The following is a 10,395-nucleotide window of genomic DNA, read 5'->3' as shown; positions in this document are numbered from 1 at the left end:
AAACTGTACGGGGAGCTGGAGAGCGGGATTACACCGTGGGGGATATTAAACTGTACGGGGAGCAGGAGAGCGGGATTACACCGGGGAGGATATTAAACTGTACGGGGATCAGGAGAGCGGGATTACACTGGGAGATAGTAAATTGTATGGGGAGCAGGAGAGCGGGATTACACGGGGGAATATTAAACTGTACGGCGGAGCAGGAGAGCGGGATTACACGGGGGGGATATTAAACTGTACGGGGAGCAGGAGAGAGGGCTTACAGTGTGTGATATTAAACTGTACGGCGAGCAGGACAGCGGAATTACACCAGGGGGATATTAAACTGTACAGGAGGCAGGAGAGCGGGATTACACGGGGGGATATTAAACTGTACGGGGAGCAGGAGAGCGGGATTACACCGGGGGGGATATTAAACTGTACGGGGAGCAGGAGAGCGGGATTACACCAGGGGGATATTAAACTGTACGGGGAGCAGGAGAGCGGGATTACACGGGGGGATATTAAACTGTACGGGGAGCAGGAGAGCGTGATTACACCGGGGGGATATTAAAGTGCACGGGGAGCAGGAGAGCGGGATTACACCGGGGGGATAGTAAACTGTACGGGGAGCAGGAGAGCGGGATTACACGGGGGGGGGATATTAAACTGTACGGGGAGCAGGAGAGCGGGATTACACCGGGGGGGATATTAAACTGTACGGGGAGCAGGAGAGCGGGATTACACTGTGCGGATAGTAAACTGTACGGGGAGCAGGAGAGCGGGATTACACGGGGGGGATATTAAACTGTACGGGGAGCAGGAGAGCGGGATTACACCGGGGGGATAGTAAACTGTACGGGGAGCAGGAGAGCGGGATTACACGGGGGGATATTAAACTGTACGGGGAGCAGGAGAGCGGGATTACACCGGGGGAATATTAAACTTTACGGGGCGTGAGCGGGAGAGTGGGATTACACCAGGGGGATATTAAACTGTACGGGGAGCAGGACAGCGGAATACACCGGGGGGATATTAAACTGTACAGGAGGCAGGAGAGCGGGATTACACGGGGGGATATTAAACTGTACGGCGGAGCAGGAGAGCAGGATTACACCGGGGAGATATTAAACTGTACGGGGAGCAGGAGAGCGGGATTGCACGGGCGGATATTAAACTGTACGGGGAGCAGGAGACCGGGATTACACGGGGGGATATTAAACTGTACGGGGAGCAGGAGAGCAGGATTACACCGGGGGGGATATTAAACTGTACGGGGAGCAGGAGAGCAGGATTACACTGGGGGGGATATTAAACTGTACGGGGAGCAGGAGAGCGGGATTACACCGGGGGGATATTAAACTCTACGGGGAGCAGGAGAGCGGGATTACACGGGGGGGGGATATTAAACTGCACGGGGAGCAGGAGAGCGGTATTACACCGGGGGTATATTAAACTTTACGGGGCGTGAGCGGGAGAGCAGGATTACACCGGGGGGATATTAAACTGTACGGGGAGCAGGTGAGCAGGATTACACTGGGGGGGATATTAAACTGTACGGGGAGCAGGAGAGCAGGATTACACGAGGGGGATATTAAACTGTACGGGGAGCAGGAGAGCGGGATTACACGAGGGGGATATTAAACTCTACGGCGAGCAGGAGAGCGGGATTACACGGGGGGATAGTAAACTGTACGGGGATCAGGAGAGCGGGATTACACGGGGGGATAGTAAACTGTACGGGGATCAGGAGAGCGGGATTACACTGGGGGATAGTAAAGTGTATGGGGAGCAGGAGAGCGGGATTATACGGGGGGATATTAAACTGTACGGCGGAGCAGGAGAGCGGGATTACACGGGGGGGATATTAAACTGTACGGGGAGCAGGAGAGAGGGCTTACACTGGGTGATATAAAACTGTACGGGGAGCAGGACAGCGGGATTACACCGGGGGGATATTAAACTGTACAGGGAGCAGGAGAGCGGGATTACACCAGGGGGATAGTAAACTGTACGGGGAGCAGGAGAGCGGGATTACACGGGGGGACATTAAACTGTACGGGGAGCAGGAGAGCGGGATTAAACCGGGGGGATAGTAAACTGTACGGGGAGCAGGAGAGTGGGATTACACCGGGGGGGATATTAAACTGTACGGGGAGCAGGAGAGCGGGATTGCACTGTGCGGATATTAAATTGTACGGGGAGCAGGAGAGCGGGATTACACGGGGAGATAGTAAAGTGTATGGGGAGCAGGAGAGCGGTATTACACGGGGGAATATTAAACTGTACGGGGAGCAGGAGAGCGGGATTACACGGGGGAATATTAAACTGTACGGCGGAGCAGGAGAGCGGGATTACACGGGGGGGATATTAAACTGTATGGGGAGCAGGAGAGAGGGCTTACACTGGGTGATATTAAACTGTACGGCGAGCAGGACAGCGGAATTACACCGGGGGGATATTAAACTGTACAGGAGGCAGGAGAGCGGGATTACACGGGGGGATATTAAACTGTACGGGGAGCAGGAGAGCGGGATTACACCGGGGGGGATATTAAACTGTACGGGGAGCAGGAGAGCGGGATTACACCGGGGGGATATTAAACTGTACGGGGAGCAGGAGAGCGGGATTACACGGGGGGATAGTAAACTGTACGGGGAGCAGTAGAGCGTGATTACACCGGGGGGATATTAAAGTGTACGGGGAGCAGGAGAGCGGGATTACATCGGGGGGATAGTAAACTGTACGGGGAGCAGGAGAGTGGGATTACACGGGGGGGATATTAAACTGTACGGGGAGCAGGAGAGCGGGATTACACCGGGGGGATAGTAAACTGTACGGGGAGCAGGAGAGCGTGATTACACCGGGGGGATAATAAAGTGTACGGGGAGCAGGAGAGCGTGATTACACCGGGGGGATATTAAACTGTACGGGGAGCAGGAGAGCGTGATTACACCGGGGGGATATTAAAGTGTACGGGGAGCAGGAGAGCGGGATTACACCGGGGGGATAGTAAACTGTACGGGGAGCAGGAGAGCGGGATTACACGCGGGGGATATTAAACTGTACGGGGAGCAGGAGAGCGAGATTACACCGGGGGGGATATTAAACTGTACGGGGAGCAGGAGAGCGGGATTACACTGTGCGGATAGTAAACTGTACGGGGAGCAGGAGAGCGGGATTACACGGGGGGGATATTAAATTGTACGGGGAGCAGGAGAGCGGGATTACACCGGGGGGATAGTAAACTGTACGGGGAGCAGGAGAGCAGGATTACACGGGGGGATATTAAACTGTACAGGGAGCAGGAGAGCAGGATTACACCGGGGGTATATTAAACTGTACGGGGAGCAGGAGACGGGATTACACCGGGGGAATATTAAACTTTACGGGGAGCATCAGAGCGGGATTACACGGGGGGATAGTAAACTGTACGGGGAGTAGGAGAGCGGGATTACACCGGGGGATATTAAACTGTACGGGGAGCAGGAGAGCGGGATTACACGGGGGGATTTTAAACTGTACGGGGAGTAGGAGAGCGGGATTACACGGGAGGATAGTAAACTGTACGGGGATCAGGAGGGCGGGATTACACGGGGGGATAGTAAACTGTACGGGGAGCAGGAGAGCGGGATTACACGGGGGGGATATTAAACTGTACGGGGAGCAGGAGAGCGGGATTACACTGGGGGGGATATTAAACTGTACGGGGAGCAGGAGAGCGGGATTACACTGTGCGGATAGTAAACTGTACGGGGAGCAGGAGAGCGGGATTACACCGGGGGGATATTAAATTGTACGGGGAGCAGGAGAGCGGGATTACACCGGGGGTATAGTAAACTGTACGGGGAGCAGGAGAGCAGGATTACAGGGTGGATATTAAACTGCACAGGGAGGAGGAGAGCAGAATTACACCGGGGGGATATTAAACTGTACGGGGAGCAAGAGAGCGGGATTACACCGGGGGAATATTAAACTTTACGGGGCGTGAGCGGGAGAGTGGGATTACACGGAGGGATATTAAACTGTACGGGGAGCAGGAGAGCGGGATTACACCGGGGGGTTATTAAACTGCACAGGGGGCAGGAGAGCGGGATTACACCGGGGGAATAGTAAACTGTACGGGGAGCATCAGAGCGGGATTACACGGGGGGATAGTAAACTGTACGGGGAGCAGGAGAGCGGGATTACACCGGGGGATATTAAACTGTACGGGGAGCAGGAGAGCGGGATTACACGGGGGGATATTAAACTGTACGGGGATCAGGAGAGCGGGATTACACGGGGGGATAGTAAACTGTACGGGGATCAGGAGAGCGGGATTACACGGGGGGATAGTAAACTGTACGGGGATCAGGAGAGCGGGATTACACCAGGGGGATAGTAAACTGTACGGGGAGTAGGAGAGCGGGATTACACGGGGGGATAGTAAACTGTACGGGGATCAGGAGAGCGGGATTTCACGGGGGGATAGTAAACTGTACGGGGATCAGGAGAGCGGGATTACACGGGGGGATAGTAAACTGTACGGGGATCAGGAGAGCGGGATTACACGGGGGGATAGTAAAATGTACGAGGATCAGGAGAGCGGCATTATACGGGGGGATAGTAAAGTGTCTGGGGAGCAGGAGAGCGGGATTACACGGGGGGATATTAAACTGTACGGCGGAGCAGAAGAGCGGGATTCCACGGGGGGGATATTAAACTGTACGGGGAGCAGGAGAGAGGGCTTACACTGGGTGATATTAAACTGTACGGGGAGCAGGACAGCGGGATTACACCGGGGGGATATTAAACTGTACAGGGAGCAGGAGAGAGGGCTTACACTGGGTGATATAAAACTGTACGGGGAGCAGGACAGCGGGATTACACCGGGGGGATATTAAACTGTACAGGGAGCAGGAGAGCGGGATTACACCAGGGGGATAGTAAACTGTACGGGGAGCAGGAGAGCGGGATTACACGGGGGACATTAAACTGTACGGGGAGCAGGAGAGCGTGATTACACCGGGGGGATATTAAACTGTACGGGGAGCAGGAGAGCGGGATTAAACCGGGGGGATAGTAAACTGTACGGGGAGCAGGAGAGCGGGATTACACGGGGGGGATAGTAAACTGTACGGGGAGCAGGAGAGCGGGATTACACCGGGGGGGATATTAAACTGTACGGGGAGCAGGAGAGCGGGATTGCACTGTGCGGATATTAAATTGTACGGGGAGCAGGAGAGCGGGATTACACGGGGAGATAGTAAAGTGTATGGGGAGCAGGAGAGCGGTATTACACGGGGGAATATTAAACTGTACGGGGAGCAGGAGAGCGGGATTACACGGGGGAATATTAAACTGTACGGCGGAGCAGGAGAGCGGGATTACACGGGGGGGATATTAAACTGTATGGGGAGCAGGAGAGAGGGCTTACACTGGGTGATATTAAACTGTACGGCGAGCAGGACAGCGGAATTACACCGGGGGGATATTAAACTGTACAGGAGGCAGGAGAGCGGGATTACACGGGGGGATATTAAACTGTACGGGGAGCAGGAGAGCGGGATTACACCGGGGGGGATATTAAACTGTACGGGGAGCAGGAGAGCGGGATTACACCGGGGGGATATTAAACTGTACGGGGAGCAGGAGAGCGGGATTACACGGGGGGATAGTAAACTGTACGGGGAGCAGTAGAGCGTGATTACACCGGGGGGATATTAAAGTGTACGGGGAGCAGGAGAGCGGGATTACATCGGGGGGATAGTAAACTGTACGGGGAGCAGGAGAGTGGGATTACACGGGGGGGATATTAAACTGTACGGGGAGCAGGAGAGCGGGATTACACCGGGGGGATAGTAAACTGTACGGGGAGCAGGAGAGCGTGATTACACCGGGGGGATATTAAAGTGTACGGGGAGCAGGAGAGCGTGATTACACCGGGGGGATATTAAACTGTACGGGGAGCAGGAGAGCGTGATTACACCGGGGGGATATTAAAGTGTACGGGGAGCAGGAGAGCGGGATTACACCGGGGGGATAGTAAACTGTACGGGGAGCAGGAGAGCGGGATTACACGCGGGGGATATTAAACTGTACGGGGAGCAGGAGAGCGAGATTACACCGGGGGGGATATTAAACTGTACGGGGAGCAGGAGAGCGGGATTACACTGTGCGGATAGTAAACTGTACGGGGAGCAGGAGAGCGGGATTACACGGGGGGGATATTAAATTGTACGGGGAGCAGGAGAGCGGGATTACACCGGGGGGATAGTAAACTGTACGGGGAGCAGGAGAGCAGGATTACACGGGGGGATATTAAACTGTACAGGGAGCAGGAGAGCAGGATTACACCGGGGGGATATTAAACTGTACGGGGAGCAGGAGACGGGATTACACCGGGGGAATATTAAACTTTACGGGGAGCATCAGAGCGGGATTACACGGGGGGATAGTAAACTGTACGGGGAGTAGGAGAGCGGGATTACACCGGGGGATATTAAACTGTACGGGGAGCAGGAGAGCGGGATTACACGGGGGGATTTTAAACTGTACGGGGAGTAGGAGAGCGGGATTACACGGGAGGATAGTAAACTGTACGGGGATCAGGAGGGCGGGATTACACGGGGGGATAGTAAACTGTACGGGGAGCAGGAGAGCGGGATTACACGGGGGGGATATTAAACTGTACGGGGAGCAGGAGAGCGGGATTACACTGGGGGGGATATTAAACTGTACGGGGAGCAGGAGAGCGGGATTACACTGTGCGGATAGTAAACTGTACGGGGAGCAGGAGAGCGGGATTACACCGGGGGGATATTAAATTGTACGGGGAGCAGGAGAGCGGGATTACACCGGGGGTATAGTAAACTGTACGGGGAGCAGGAGAGCAGGATTACAGGGTGGATATTAAACTGCACAGGGAGGAGGAGAGCAGGATTACACCGGGGGGATATTAAACTGTACGGGGAGCAAGAGAGCGGGATTACACCGGGGGAATATTAAACTTTACGGGGCGTGAGCGGGAGAGTGGGATTACACGGAGGGATATTAAACTGTACGGGGAGCAGGAGAGCGGGATTACACCGGGGGGTTATTAAACTGCACAGGGAGCAGGAGAGCGGGATTACACCGGGGGAATAGTAAACTGTACGGGGAGCATCAGAGCGGGATTACACGGGGGGATAGTAAACTGTACGGGGAGCAGGAGAGCGGGATTACACCGGGGGATATTAAACTGTACGGGGAGCAGGAGAGCGGGATTACACGGGGGGATATTAAACTGTACGGGGATCAGGAGAGCGGGATTACACGGGGGGATAGTAAACTGTACGGGGATCAGGAGAGCGGGATTACACGGGGGGATAGTAAACTGTACGGGGATCAGGAGAGCGGGATTACACCAGGGGGATAGTAAACTGTACGGGGAGTAGGAGAGCGGGATTACACGGGGGGATAGTAAACTGTACGGGGATCAGGAGAGCGGGATTTCACGGGGGGATAGTAAACTGTACGGGGATCAGGAGAGCGGGATTACACGGGGGGATAGTAAACTGTACGGGGATCAGGAGAGCGGGATTACACGGGGGGATAGTAAAATGTACGAGGATCAGGAGAGCGGGATTATACGGGGGGATAGTAAAGTGTCTGGGGAGCAGGAGAGCGGGATTACACGGGGGGATATTAAACTGTACGGCGGAGCAGAAGAGCGGGATTCCACGGGGGGGATATTAAACTGTACGGGGAGCAGGAGGGAGGGCTTACACTGGGTGATATTAAACTGTACGGGGAGCAGGACAGCGGGATTACACCGGGGGGATATTAAACTGTACAGGGAGCAGGAGAGCGGGATTACACGGGGGGGATATTAAACTGTACGGGGAGCAGGAGAGCGGGATTACACCGGGGGGGATATTAAACTGTACGGGGAGCAGGAGAGCGGGATTACACCGGGGGGATAGTAAACTGTACGTTAAGCAGGAGAGCGGGATTACACGGGGGGATATTAAACTGTGCGGGAAGCAGGAGAGCGTGATTACACCGGGGGGATATTAAACTGTACGGGGAGCAGGAGAGCGGGATTAAACTGGGGGGATAGTAAACTGTACGGGGAGCAGGAGAGCGGGATTACACGGGGGGGATATTAAACTGTACGGGGAGCAGGAGAGCGGGATTACACCGGGGGGGATATTAAACTGTACGGGAGCAGGAGAGCGGGATTACACTGTGCGGATAGTGAACTGTACGGGGAGCAGGAGAACGGAATTACACGGGGGGGATATTAAATTGTACGGGGAGCAGGAGAGCGGGATTACACCGGGGGGGGATATTAAACTGTACGGGGATCAGGAGAGTGGGATTACACGGGGGGATAGTAAACTGTACGGGGATCAGGAGAGCGGGATTACACGGGGGGATAGTAAACTGTACGAGGATCAGGAGAGCGGGATTACACGGAAGGATATTAAACTGTACGGCGGAGCAGGAGAGCGGGATTACACGGGGGGGATATTAAACTGTACGGGGATCAGGAGAGCGGGATTACACGGGGAGATAGTAAAGTGTATGGGGAGCAGGAGAGCGGGATTACACGGGGGGGTTATTAAACTGTACGGCGGAGCAGGAGAGCGGGATTACACGGGGGGGATATTAAACTGTACGGGGAGCAGGAGAGAGGGCTTACACTGGGTGATATTAAACAGTACGGGGAGCAGGACAGCGGAATACACCGGGGGGATATTAAACTGTACAGGAGGCAGGAGAGCGGGATTACACGGGGGGATATTAAACTGTACGGCGGAGCAGGAGAGCAGGATTACACCGTGGGGATATTAAACTGTACGGGGAGCAGGAGAGCAGGATTACACCGGGGAGATATTAAACTGTACGGGGAGCAGGAGAGTGGGATTACACGGGGGGATATTAAACTGTACGGGGAGCAGGAGAGCGGGATTACACGGGGGGATATTAAACTGTACGGGGAGCAGGAGAGCAGGATTACACCGGGGGGGATATTAAACTGTACGGGGAGCAGGAGAGCAGGATTAAACTGGGGGGGATATTAAACTGTACGGGGAGCAGGAGAGCGGGATTACACCGGGGGGATATTAAACTCTACGGGGAGCAGGAGAGCGGGATTACACGGAGGGGGGGGGATATTAAACTGTACGGGGAGCAGGAGAGCGGTATTACACCAGGGGTATATTAAACTTTACGGGGCGTGAGCAAGAGAGTGGGATTACACCGGGGGATATTAAACTGTACGGGGAGCAGGTGAGCAGGATTACACTGGGGGGGATATTAAACTGTACGGAGAGCAGGAGAGCGGGATTACACGAGGGGGATATTAAACTCGACGGGGAGCAGGAGAGCGGGATTACACGGGGGGGGATATTAAACTGTACGGGGAGCAGGAGAGCGGGATTACACCGGGGGGATATTAAACTGTACGGGGAGTAGGAGAGCGGGATTACACGGGGGGATAGTAAACTGTACGGGGATCAGGAGAGCGGGATTACACGGGGGGATAGTAAACTGTACGGGGATCAGGAGAGCGGGATTACACGGGGGGATGGTAAAGTGTACGGGGAGCAGGAGAGCGGGATTACACGGGGGTGATATTAAACTGTACGGGGAGGAGGAGAGAGGGCTTATACGGGGGGATATTAAACTTTACGGGGAGCAGGAGAGCGGGATTACACCGGGGGGATATTAAACTGTACGGGGAGCAGGAGAGCGGGATTACACCGGGGGGATAGTAAACTGTACGGGGAGCAGGAGAGCGGGATTACACGGGGGGATATTAAACTGTGCGGGGAGCAGGAGAGCGTGATTACACCGGGGGGATATTAAACTGTACGGGGAGCAGGAGAGCGGGATTAAACCGGGGGGATAGTAAACTGTACGGGGAGCAGGAGAGCGGGATTACACGGGGGGGATATTAAACTGTACGGGGAGTAGGAGAGCGGGATTACACCGGGGGATATTAAACTGTACGGGGAGCAGGAGAGCGGGATTACACGGGGGGATATTAAACTGTACGGGGAGTAGGAGAGCGGGATTACACGGGGGGATAGTAAACTGTACGGGGATCAGGAGAGCGGGATTACACGGTGGGATAGTAAACTGTACGAGGATCAGGAGAGCGGGATTTCACGGGGGGTAGTAAACTGTACGAGGATCAGGAGAGCGGGATTACATGGGGGGATAGTAAAGTGTCTGGGGAGCAGGAGAGCGGGATTACACGGGGGGATATATAACTGTACGGCGGAGCAGAAGAGCGGGATTCCACGGGGGGGATATTAAAATGTACGGGGAGCAGGAGAGAGGGCGTACACTGGGTGATATTAAACTGTACGGGGAGCAGGACAGCGGGATTACACCGGGGGGATATTAAACTGTACAGGGAGCAGGAGAGCAGGATTACACCAG

The sequence above is a fragment of the Pristiophorus japonicus genome, chromosome 11 (genome assembly GCF_044704955.1).
Source record: "Pristiophorus japonicus isolate sPriJap1 chromosome 11, sPriJap1.hap1, whole genome shotgun sequence".
Classification (NCBI taxonomy): Eukaryota; Metazoa; Chordata; class Chondrichthyes; family Pristiophoridae; genus Pristiophorus; species Pristiophorus japonicus.
This window is presented reverse-complemented; position numbering follows the sequence as displayed.